The 12,858-nt window shown below is 38.2% G+C and overlaps 1 long non-coding RNA gene across 1 annotated transcript in view; it reads right to left on the bottom strand.

The window, feature by feature from the left end:
- The window catches only part of LOC115940131 (uncharacterized), a 152,751-nt gene that overhangs the window by 95,461 nt on the left and 44,432 nt on the right, over positions 1–12,858 (bottom strand). Inside the window, exon 3 of the long non-coding RNA XR_014146449.1 lies at positions 4,311–4,442. This is a non-coding gene — a long non-coding RNA (uncharacterized LOC115940131). The remainder of the gene's footprint in view (positions 1–4,310; positions 4,443–12,858) is intronic.

Below are 12,858 nucleotides of genomic sequence, written 5' to 3' on the forward strand. Positions count from 1 at the left end.
GTTTTCATTATATCAGTAAATTTTATCAGCACATCCCATTGCTCAAGCCAAAACCCCAGAATACTCTTAGATTCTTCCCTTCCCACCACCTGCTTATATCTCTCCAAGTCTTAGAGAAATTCTAAGTTCTTAATAGTTTTCAGATTTGTCCACCTATTTCTATACCCACTTTTAGCACTCCACTTCAAGAAGTGTTTGAAGGTCAGACTCTGAAGATTCTCCACTTACTAGCTGTATGATCTTTGGCAAGTTACTTAACTTCTTTGTGCCTCAATTTCCTCTTCTATAAAATGGTCTACCTTATAAAATCGATAGGGTTGTGAAAAGTAATCAGTCAACATATATAAATGACTAACAACAGAAACTGGAGTTTTTAGGTTATGATCAGAGCTGTTGTTTTATTTTAAGTTGAAAAAAATCAACACTCTTCTGAAGAACTTGACAGAATCCAGAATCTACACAGAATATCATCCACATGTCCAGGATACAACCCTCTATAATTACTTTATACACAAAGAAACAGAAAAATATGAACCAAATTCAAAAGAAAAAACAATTGGGGCACGTGGACAGCTCAGTTGGTTAAGCTGTGACTCTTGACTTCAGCTCAGGTCATAATCTCAGTGTCATGAGATCGAACCTGAACATGGGGTTCTGCACTGATTGTGGAGCCTGCTTAAGATTCTTTCTCTCCTGGGACACCTGGGTGGCTCAGTTGGTTAAGCATCCCACTCTTGGTTTCAGCTCAGGTCATGATCCTGGTTCTCCTATCCCTCTCTGTCCCTTCCCACTCAAAAAAAAAAAAAAAAAAAAAAAAGAAAGGAAAGAAAGAAAAGACAATCAATGGAGACTAAAATGATAAAATGATCTAAACCTAAATGAAAAAATGAACTAAACCTAAAATGATCCAGATGTTCCAATGAGCAGACAAGGATTTAAAGCAGATATTATAGCTATGCACAATATTATAAAGAAAAATATATACATAATGAAAAAAAGGAAAATTTGGCAGAGAAACATAAACTATAACAAAGAACCAAAAGAAGTTATAGAACTGAGATTAACAGACTGGAGATGACAGAAGAAAGTGAATTTGAAGAGAGATCAATAGATTATCCAACTTGAATAGCAGAAAAAGATTGAAAAAAATTTACAGACTTAAGGACCTGTGGGATAATATCAATAAGCCTCATAAAATGTCATCAGGGTCCCAAAAGGAGAGAAGAAAGAAATTGGCAAACTCATTGAATAGTCATTTAAATTTATGCATTTCAAATATGTATGTCTTATGACCAAAAAAAGGAATTAAAAAAATACAGATTCCTAGTTAATTATATTCATGCTGTAGTGTTTAGGAGTGAAGTGTGCTGATACCTATACTTTGAAATGCATCCAAAAAATAAGATGGCCTGATGAAGGAATGATTAGGGGGTTACATATACAACAAAGCAAGAATAGGAAAAGGTTAATTCTAGCATCTTGGTGGTAGGCATATAGTGTAAAACTTTTTAAAGTTTTCTGGATTTTTATAATAAAATGAAGGAAAATTATAAGTTGAGTAATATATTTTCAGTGGGGTTTTTTGTCTTAAACTTAGACAAAATAAATATATAAATTATGAAAAAATGCTTACAAGAGTGTAAGGCTATAGATGCATTATTATTATTTGAATCACTTTATCCTTTCTGGAGAACTCTAATAGTCTCTTAGCTAATCTCTCTTCACTTTCTCCCTCTCTGATTCTCCATTCATTAGCCAGAATGACATTGTATAAATGTAAATCTGAGCATGTTGACTTTCTTGCTTAAAATTTATCTATGGTTTCTCTTGCTCTTTGAATAAAATTCAATCTCCAGAGAGCCTTCAAGGTCTACTTCCATGGAGCACGTGTTATGTGACCTACCAGACCCTTTCCCATGGGCAGGCTTTGCACTTGCTGTCCCTTCTGCCTGTAATGTTTTCCCCCCAACTCTTGAGCAACTGATCAATTCTCATTCTTTATCTACATCTCATCATCCTTTTTTATTTCCCTCCATAGCAGTTAACACAGTTTGTGATTCTCTAGTTTTTTGTTTAGTTGTTTGTTGTTTGTCTTCCCAGACAGAGCTTAATAAAAGTAGAGATTTTCATTTTTGTTCACTGCTATTTTCCTGGTGCCTGAAGTGGGCTCTGATTAGACATTAAGTATTTGTGCCTAATACTTCAAAGTTACTAAATTGCAGAGCTGGTATTAAACCCCAGTTATTCTGTGAGTTCTTTCATGATACCAAACTGGTAGAGAGAAACTACACTGTGTGATTCTATCCTCCTGGACTTTCTCATCTAGTAAGGAAAAGATCACATATAGAGTTAGAGTAACAATCAGTTCCAAGCTCTAGAAAACTCCCCCACTTCATTCTCTGCACATCCTTCCCCCTGAGAATCCATGTTTATCATCAATAAGGATGTAGCATGTCCCTTAATCTCCCACATAGAGTCTGCCACTAAATACTGTGTTATTTTGCTTCCTGCATATCTCCATTCTCTTGCTACACCAGCCCAGGCTACCTCTGTCTTTTGTCAAGATTACTATGACCAAGTGGTCTCCCTTCCTCTGCCTTGCCTCCTCTCTATGCTGCAGCCAAGATAATCCTGTAAAACAGAAATCTAATCATGTGGCTTCCCCACTCCAAACCCCACAACAGGATGAAGTCCAATCCCATTTTATTTAGGGTGTATTGCATTACACAGCTTTTGCTGTGCTTTTCATAACCTCCAGAATTCTAACTCAGTTTGTGCCTTAACTGGCTCTCATCAAAGTAAATAGTTTCCAGGATTGATGGCAGCTTTGAGGAGACAGACAGAGAGCATTGTTTTAATCAACAATTCAATCATTAAAAAAAGAAAAGAAAGAAAAGTACAAACTCCTATTCCTAGAAGAGCTATTGATGAGTCTTCCCTGCTACAAGAAGAAGAAGGAGGAGGAAGAGGAGGAGGAGGAGGAGAAAAGGGAAGGGAAGGGAAGGGAAGGGAAGGGAAGGGAAGGGAAGGGAAGGGAAGGGAAAAAGAAAGGTAATCATAATGCAGGTAGATTCAAGTGCCTGGTTCTTAAGAACATATATTAATCTCTTGTCACTGTTGTGCTCCCAGATGACAAAAATTTCTCTGTAAGTGCAAGCTATGGCAATTCCCAAACTTTCATTAAATGTACAGTGATATCCCTGGTGATCTCTTCAAGGACTGGGTTAACGAAAACAAGGTTCCTCATGGAAAACATGGATTTAATATTTACTTTCCAGGGAGTTGTAAAGATACCACAAACACACTACAATCCTCTCTAATGTTTGCATAACTATCAGGCTTCTGAAATTATTAGACTTGTTCATTTTTAAAAATTTTACAGGTGTAACACCAAGTTCTGCTCAAGGGCTAAGGATCATTTAATAGGTAGTGACTCTCAGTCCAAGAGTATAAGAAATGCAGCTATTTTAATGTTGCTTTTAATGTTCAAAGAGTATAAGAAAACACCAAGAAGAAAAATACCATTAATATTTCAACTACTTTTCTGCCACATTTATTTTATCTATAGGTGAGCATGCTGAGTGCTGCAGGAACGTTTGTCAGATAGCATATTTCCTGACTGCATCATGTGATGTGATATGACTCAGGGTACAACTTGCTGCCACTGAGATGTGAGAGGCACAGAGCAATGACTAGCTGAGGACACAGACCACTTGTTTCCTGGAGCACGCATGCCTCGTGCCCGCTGACCATATAAGAGGGGAGAGCTGGGGCAGGTAAGAGCTTTAGCCGACTGGGTCACATTTACTTGATACCAGCGGTAGAGAATGCCATGTCCACTGGTCAAATCTAATCCCCAGTGTGCTTGATCTGGCACTGGACCTGTTAGCCAGCTCTGCCCCAAGAATTTCCCCTACTGGGCTTCTTTGGCTATGCTATTAGCGAAGAGACTCTAGACCAGCAGTGAGTGCACAGATAACTGATCATATTTCAAATGCTTTATAACTGAACTCCAGGTGAATAGCGTTTGGCAAAAAAACAGTGCACCCATTTGACCCCTCTTCCCGTTTCTTTCCACATCTTCTCTTCCTCTTGCTTTATGACTGGAACTTTCACATCCTCTCTTTTTTGTGCCTTTCCCTCCACCTCTCCAGTCTGACCCTCCATTCCTGACTATCAGCCTACATTATTACATATATAAGTTTAGGCAAATTTCTCAACCTCATGGAATCTGTTTCCTCATCCATGGAGTGGAGGTAATATCATGTCACAGTGAATTTGTGCTGCAGGGTGATTACCACAGTGCTTACCTAAATGGCACAGAGATCAAATTTTCTCCCCAGCCAGTGCTTCTTCGTTGAAGACTGCCTGCAGTTCCTATTTATAGTTGGAGATTCCAGCTGAATGCATAAGGACACCCTCGCTGAGCACCAGCCACAGGTCTGCATTGGAAGAAGGAGGGAGAAATCCAAGAATTAAAAAAAAAATGCACAAAGACATTCTAAATGTGGTACTGCAGATGATGAGGCTGATTCACCCTTGAGACATTTCGTTTTACAGGCTGAGATTACAATAACAAGTGCGTACTGAGTTTTGTGCTAAAACCTTATTCATGAACCCACCATTCTGCCATAATGATGGAAGACTAGACTTGTTCCAAATAGAGGAGTGAGCTACAGCCAACTTTTGATTGATGAAGGACAGCTGATCTGATTTGGAGCTCCTCTGGGGCTCCACAAGGCCACATTTCTGTCACATGCACCATTTTAATGTCAGCTTTCCTGCTTGGAGGCTGAGTCTGGAAAGGTGCCGTAAATCACTTTCAATCATGCATATGCCATAAGCTGGCTAGAGGAGATGGGATGTCAATCTGCCTCTTTTTGGGGGAGCAAGGGAGACAAGATGTAACCCAAAACATCCCAAGAAACTATCTGAATCATCTTCTTTTGCTTGTCTCCTCATTGCTCTTCCTGTCTTCTCTGTATCCTCAGATTATAGCTGAGAAGCTGGTAGTGGGCCTTGGATGCAATCAAGGTAGCAAAGCTATAAGTGTAATTAAGCTTCTCCACAGTCCCTGGTTCATTCAATCAATTAAGCATTTCATATGCATCTATTATGTCTCCATGTGTCCAGAAAGCACTACATTCAAACCCATTTTAGGAAACAACCATTTGTTGGAATAATTCCCAACCATGGCTCTGTCTAAATTTCCTGCATTTTGTGGGGGGGGGTTGGGGTGGAGGGGAATACATATTCCTGGGCCTAACTCTCCAAAGATCTGATGCAGTATTTCTAGAGGGTTTTCAGCTTCTGTATTCAGATGTGCAGCAAATTTCCCCTTACCATTTGCCTCTCATCAGTGTTTTCCTCCAGTGATACTCTCTCTGGTCACAATCTTTGTCTATTCATAGTAACGAATTTAGCTGATCAGATCAACTAAATCAGGACTTCTCTTTCCCCCCTCCCCCCACAAAAAAATCTCCATCCATTGGACAAATACAGAAAAGCTCTGATCCATTGCTCAATATATACTACATAACAATGACCAGCCCTGGTCCTGCCTCAACTGTTTTAACAATGGTCTTCTGGAAACAATAGTCTCTGCATAAAACACACTAAAGGAGATTTTCAGACCAAGGTAAGGTGGTACTTTGGGGAAGATTCCCAAAGTCAGGTAGTTTAGTTGCCCTTTAATCTGACCAAAAGTAGAGCTGGCCCTACCCCTCACCAGGCTCTCAAGATTCAGAAAGGGGAGGTGGGTGGGGATTTCTTCCCTCCCCTCTTTAGAAGCAGCAGCCTAGAATTTGGGCCTCTATTTAAGCATAGAAACCTGAATCCTAGGACAGAACATGACCTCAGGAGACCCTAGAGAATCTGAAAAACAGATCAGCAACTCCCACATAATCAGGAGTTGGCAGAGAGCGTTGGATAAGTTTAGAAAGATGATTAGTTCGTGCTTGACTTAAATGTTCTAATTTTCATTATATGGTTGACATATTTTAAGTTTGAGATTATCCATGCCAAAATCTTCTTTTTCTTAGTCTGGAGTTGGGTATATTACATTGTCTAAAACATGCAATTCTTCATTATCCAATTCTGGAATGAACTACGGAGGAAAAAAGACCTATTCAATCTTGAGCCCAAGAGGTCTAAGTAAGCTGTGGTTTTAAGACTTCCATGAACAAAACGTTTGAAGGTGATATTTTTTTTCCAAGGCACTTCCATTCCTGTGACTCCAGAAACCAGTAGAGATGTTGAGTTCGATATGCAGAGGATGATCAATAAATAATAGCAGAATTTGATTCTCTAATTCTGATTGAAAAGAAAAAGATGAAAGACAAACACAAAATCGGATATGGATAGAAGATTTCAAGAGTTAGAAAGTAATAACCAAAACAAATGCCTGTTAGACTAATTGGAACATAAATGAGTTAGAAAGAACTGAACATGTTATTTTTGGTTTTCTCCTACCACCCCACCCTCCCCCAATCATCACAAGGCAAAAATGGAATAACTTGATAAAGTAAATAAGCTTTGCATCACTGGCATATAACACATTTTTGGTTAATGAATAACTGGCTAGATAATAAAATCAGAATATTGCCATTTTAAAAAGTCAAATTCTTTTGGAAAGTAACCTGAGGGTATCTTTCATGATTCCACTCATACACTTTAAACTTCACCTGTTCCTCATTTGACTCTGATGTGATGGCATCACGTGACTTAGGTATGTCATAGGTTGCAACATGGAGTCGGTCAGTCGGACTACAGGAATCAGAGTTCAGGAGACAAAATTCATTCAAATGTCTGGCATTTTGAATGTCAGAACAATTAGAGACTAAATGGGAGGAAATTTGAGCCCACCCAAAAAAGGAAAGTAAAGTTTGAGGTCACAAACCCAGAATACCAAATTTTATTTCTTGTATTTATTTGTCTTATTGCCTCTTTTGATCTTCCTCCCTTGAATCATCTGTTTCTTGTATACCCACATATGTAAACATATTTATATACATACACATACACACACATTCCTGTATTTATTTTCTTCCTTTATTAAAATTGTAAAACCAGTGCTGCTTATGTGGGAAGAGCATGAAACAGATAAAGTAACCAAATCACATTTTGTTGCAGAAAGACTGCAGCCTGGGGACATTTATTAGTTGGAGACCAGAAATAAGTAGGGGAAAATGCATGCGAGTAATGAGGGAAAGTCTTCCAGGCCACACTCAGTCAAGAATTTTTTTTTCCTTCTTAAATCCAGGTGGTCTATAAAACCACTCTCACTGAAGCTGCAGAAGACATTTTAACTAAGGAGGGAAGGACACAGACATTTACAAGCATTTCCAATGAACTGGTTAACAGAATATATAACTTTGGAGGGGCTTCTTATGTCTAAAATTTCATGCATTTGCTTGGATCCATAAAAGTGAAAACAGGAGAATAAATAATCAGGGTGACCATAAAACAGCTAAATAAGTTTGTGAAGCCAAGCAGAAAGTCTGAGCTTTAAACACCTGCGGACTGCAAAATCAAAAGCTCTCTAGCTCTATGTACACTCTCATTCTAAGCAGTGAGCAGTTTGACGGTGAACCAGCATGGATGTGATATGGAAACAGATGAAGCCCAAGTAGAAAAATGAAAACATGAGAATCCCTAGGCTAAGAGAGGACAGTTCCTAGCAAAGAGAGACTGGTAGTCAGAACCAGACCCATGGCTTGCCCTCCTGAACTTGTTAGTTCACCCATTCTGATATTAGTGTCCTCTGTTACTCTGGAAGGATCTACCTTCAGCCCTGTGAAACCCACAACTGCCAGTGACTTCTCAAAGAACACTTGCCAGAGCTGGTGGCAGGCTCCTGCAGAGTGGTGGCAACTGGATATTCTGATCGGTTAAATTTATCAGGTACATTTCTTTTTATAACATTGCCTGAGCAAAGTCAAATTTTGTTTATGTATTTTCCTCTGAACTAGGCTATGATCTTTTGGGGGAATACCACTGTGGTCTTACTCATTCGTATATCCCCAATGCACATAGTAGATGTTTAAAAATATTTATTGAATGAGTTGATCAACCTGCCACTTAAAGCAAAAGTAGCCTCACCATAAATTGTTGATGGTCATGTATTCATTCTAAATATATTTTCTGAGTGTTCAGCTATTGTGCTAACTAACTTGGGATAAAATTAATAAATAAAAGGCAACCCATGCCCTCAAAAACTTACCTCTCAAGGGGGAGACAAGAACTACAATGGAATGGCAGCAGGGTGGGAAGAAGAGGGCAGGCTCAAGGGACAGCAGGGAGATCAAATCCATAGGTCTTGGTGCCTGCTTATCACTTAGATGGAATATATGGATGATAAGAAAATTAGGAAGAAAAGACCTCAGATTAGAGGGATAGACTTGAGAACATCTAGTCTAAGAGGGAAGGCCATTTGAAAGAAAGGAGGTAGCTGGTGCAGTGAAAACCCTAGAGGTGACCCCCCCAAAATGAGATCTAAAGTACAAGACAGCATAGGTAATAAGCTAAGTACACCTCCAATAATCATGAGTTTTCTGCATCTTCAAGCAGCCTAGCCCATTTTTGGCAACTCTGAGAAACTGAATGTCTACTTTGACATATTTTCTTCCCACTGATCCTAGTCCCATCTATGAAAACCACACAGAACAGCTTAAATTCCTCTTCTGTATGACAGCCCTTCAAATGCATGCCCTCCTTTTCTTTTAACCAAGCTTCATACAATATGATTTCCAGACTTTTCACCATTTTTGTCATTCTCATGCTTTTAGATTGACTAATGGGAAAATGGAAACTCTACGAGAACCTAAAGGATAAGAAATCTAAAAAATATGGTTGGCAGGACTGGGAGGTAGGCTGTGGGTCATGGAAGGGGAAAAATTAATCAGCTACATGTTAAGAACTAAATTAGGCCCAGGGCGCCTGGGTGGTGCAGTTGATTAAATGTCTGACTCCCGGTTTTGGCTCAGGGGTGATCTCATCGGGGTCATGATCTCAGGGTCATGAGATCGAGGCCTGTGTTGGACTCTGTGCTTAGTGTAGACCCTGCTTGAGATTCTCTCCCTCTCCCTCTCCCTCTGTCCCTCCTGCTTGTGCTCTCTCCCTCTCTCTAAAAAATAAATAAATAAATAAATCTTTTTAAAAAATAACTAAATCAATCCCCTTTTATACAAACTCAAATGTCACAGGGATCTGCATTTAATTCTATGGTGCCTTATTATCCTCCTCCTGTTCATTTCCTGTTTACTTTCATATAGCATTCTCTTTTGTGAGGTCAGTCATCTTGTTATTAAAATATATTAATTCTGTTTTGCTATTCCTATTCTTCTGAACTAAAATATTTATTAAAATAATGTGTACTGGCAGTGGGATGAGAAAAGTGTTCCATAGTCTTTTAGAAATCAAATATACTTAAATGTGAGGCCAGAGACAATGATGAGCTGGCTCTATCTTTGGACATCTTAAGTCCTCCAAACATTTCCTTTGTAGCAAATTGTAAAGAAAAAAAAAATGTGAACATTTTACTATGTCATCTGGCTACAGCTATTTATATACATTGAAGGTAAAGGAAGGGAGAGGTATAAACTCAATTTTTTGTTACATAAATAATTAGTCTAATAATTTATAAAATAAGGAAAGAAACTGCTCAATCAAGGAAGAAACAATTCCTTCTAAACATTAGGATCTATTCAGAAATCATCTCTTCCAGTTGGACTTTCATCTGATTTCCCACATTTCAAATCATTTATCTCTCTTTTTTTAAAAGATTTTATTTATTTATTTGACAGAGAGAGAGAGCACAAGCAGAGGGAGAGGGAGAAGCAGGCTCCCCGCTGAACAGGGAGCCCAATGAAGGACTCAATCCCAGGACCCTGGGATCATGATCTGAGCCGAAGGCAGACGCTTAACTGACTAAGCCACCCAAACGCCCCTCAAATCATGTATCTCTTAAGTAATATAGTCCTTTTGCGTAGGTTGGATAGCTTCAAAAGGGCTCACTTTCCCCCCTTTCTCTGTAAAATCATTCACCATGCAATGCAACTTTCACCTTATCTTGTCACACTTTAAGCTCATATTTTATAAATGGAAACCCCAAATTTCAGAATCAAATGCTACCGTGTCCAAAACAACATCATTTTTTCCCCTTCTTGAAGTCTTGTTCTACATGTACACACCTTGAGAAAGAGATAAGAAAAAAGAAAGACTTCATTCATTATCAACATTTTAGGATCTTTTTTCCTCTATAGGGAGCTTTAGTATCAACATGCACCACATCTCACTCCTTCCCTCTTAAAGCATAAACTGAACAAACCCAAAAGATAGGCTTTTCATTTCCTGCAGCTCCTATAGCCTCTAGGAGTGGAGTTTATTATTGGACAATGTATTCAAACCTCTGACTGATTATGATATCATATCTGTTTAAAATTCCATCCCATGAGCTTGTGTATAGAGTATAGCAAAGACGAGGTCTGTTTGTTTAATGAAACAATTCTGGACACCCTCCCCCAAACCCAGTGCACACAGTATATTTTGAGAATATAGTATGAGCTTGGACTTGCTTCAAAAAGGAAATTTTACTCCCGCTCCCATCCTGCCACACCTTTCAACACATTAACCCTCTATATTATAAAATAACACATCAGTTAATAGCTAGCATTTTGCATCTAATGCAGGCTTGTGCAATTTTCAGTTGGCTTGTGCATTTTATTGTACACTTTCTTCTCCAATAGTACTAGACAAGCTTTGTTTTTATGGTATTTTTAAAAAAGAGCCACTGTCAAACATTATATAAGGACATGGTTTCCCTGACAACCATAACCACAGCAAGTTGTTTGAACCTCTTCCTCATTGCATGGATTGCTTAGTTGCTAAAATACTTCAAAACATTTTGATGCATTCAGGTACTAAATACCTGAATTTATAGAACAAGCCAGAAGCAGAGCAGGTGATAAACTATCCAAACAGTTGTAAAGTGATAAACACTAATCATTTTCAAGTCTTTGAGTTCAGCCTCATGACATAGTCTTTAAAAGGACAAATGATGAAAGCTTGATATTTAAGATCCAAATTTAATGACTACCCCAAGGACACACTTTAAAAAATAAATAAATAAAGAGTAGCTAGAAATGCCAAAGAAGTGAAAAATATTGCTTAACATAGAAAGTGGCATCTTAGTTTTATTAATTCACAAATAGGTGCCAAATGCTAATTCCATAATAAGAAAGATTAGTTTCATGGCTATCGATAGAACAGTAGAAATTGGTCAAAAGTGCTCTTAAGAATATGTCTCTTGACAAAATTAGAAAAAAAATATGGAGTATCAAAATGGTTACCGAAAAACTGCAATGGTAAAGAACATGTCTCATGACTCATAAGACTCAAAGGATCTCTATCTCTGAGAACCCCTCAAATAAAAATATTTTCCCAAGTATCAGTTTTTCATGAATAATAAGGAAATATACAGCTTGCATAGATTATAAAAACATTAGAAATATCAAGAGGACATTGTGCACAATGTGATTAGCATCCCAAGATAAAATTACTAGCAAGATCATATAATTCCCACACTGTTAGGACATGATATAATAATAAACAGTTTTACCCCTGCTAAAGGAAACATTATTAATTTGGGGATGTCTTCAAACTGGCTGTTAACAAAGTAATTGGACTAAAATAAATTACAGAAACAATCATATTTGTGTTCATGTGTGTTTATTAAAAACAATTGTGCAAAAATATGGGCCTGGAAATTTAATTAAGGAGAGTAGCGGAAACTCTATGAAGAATTGGAGCTCAGGGTCACCAGATGGTTGAACAGCAGGTGGAGAAGACAGGGTTTTACTTAAAAGCTCTAAGAGTCTGTGAATTTAGATATGAATTAAGGTTAGATGGGTGGGGGGTAGCAGGAAGGCAGACAGGAAGGAAGAAAAGGACAGATGGAGGGAAAAGAAAAGGGAGAGAAGAAAGAAAGACAATAGAGAAATCTGGTCAAAACATAGGCCAAGCTACTCAGTGTTGGCGACATTCAACAATATTCTGAGAACCAAAGAAAAAGTCAAAAAGTGAGTTAAGCAGAGATCCCCAGTACCATTCTGAGGTGGTGTTTGGAACAGAGTCAAAATAAAGTCAAAGAGATGTATCTGAAGCCTAGTCATAAAAGGATCTCAGTTCTCCATGGAACCAGACTCAAAAAGAGCTTAACTTTTTTTGCATCCTTAAATTCTTATCATAGTGTTCTACAAATGCAGAATGTTGGGGCTCTTCCATTCATCCATGTGTTGGAGGAGAACCAGAATTGTAAGGAGAGCTTTGGCACTGCCACAACCACTCCTTGGCCCACCCTAAATAAAGGGCCTCTCATCAGGTGGCATCCATGTTTGGATTCTCAACATTTGCCTGAGGAATTCTATCCCATGGGTTCTAGACATAATAGACCACATAGCAGAATGAATTCCAGGAAGTATTTGTCAGGCAGAATCTCATCAAGCTCATTGCTTTCAATACTTCAAATGCTTATTGGGAAACATCATTATGGAGAATAGCCCTGCATAGAAAATACAGACATTCCCCTGCATACTTTATAATCTATCCTTGGAATGATCCAAGCCAGTAGAGATCTTCATATCTAGCCTGCCTCCTTTAGTTCTTCCTATCTTCTGATGACTTTTATTTATTTTTGTTTAAAAATATACATATATCGGAAAAACGTTCCATGCTCATGGATTGGAAGAACAAATATTGTGAAGATGTCAATGCTACCTAGAGCAATCTACACATTCAATGCAATCCCCATCAAAATACCATCCACTTTTTTCAAAGAAATGGAGCAAATCATCCTAAAAT

This window comes from Leptonychotes weddellii, chromosome 6, assembly GCF_054177405.1.
Source record: "Leptonychotes weddellii isolate Sample4059 chromosome 6, ASM5417740v2, whole genome shotgun sequence".
Taxonomy (NCBI): domain Eukaryota; kingdom Metazoa; phylum Chordata; class Mammalia; order Carnivora; family Phocidae; genus Leptonychotes; species Leptonychotes weddellii.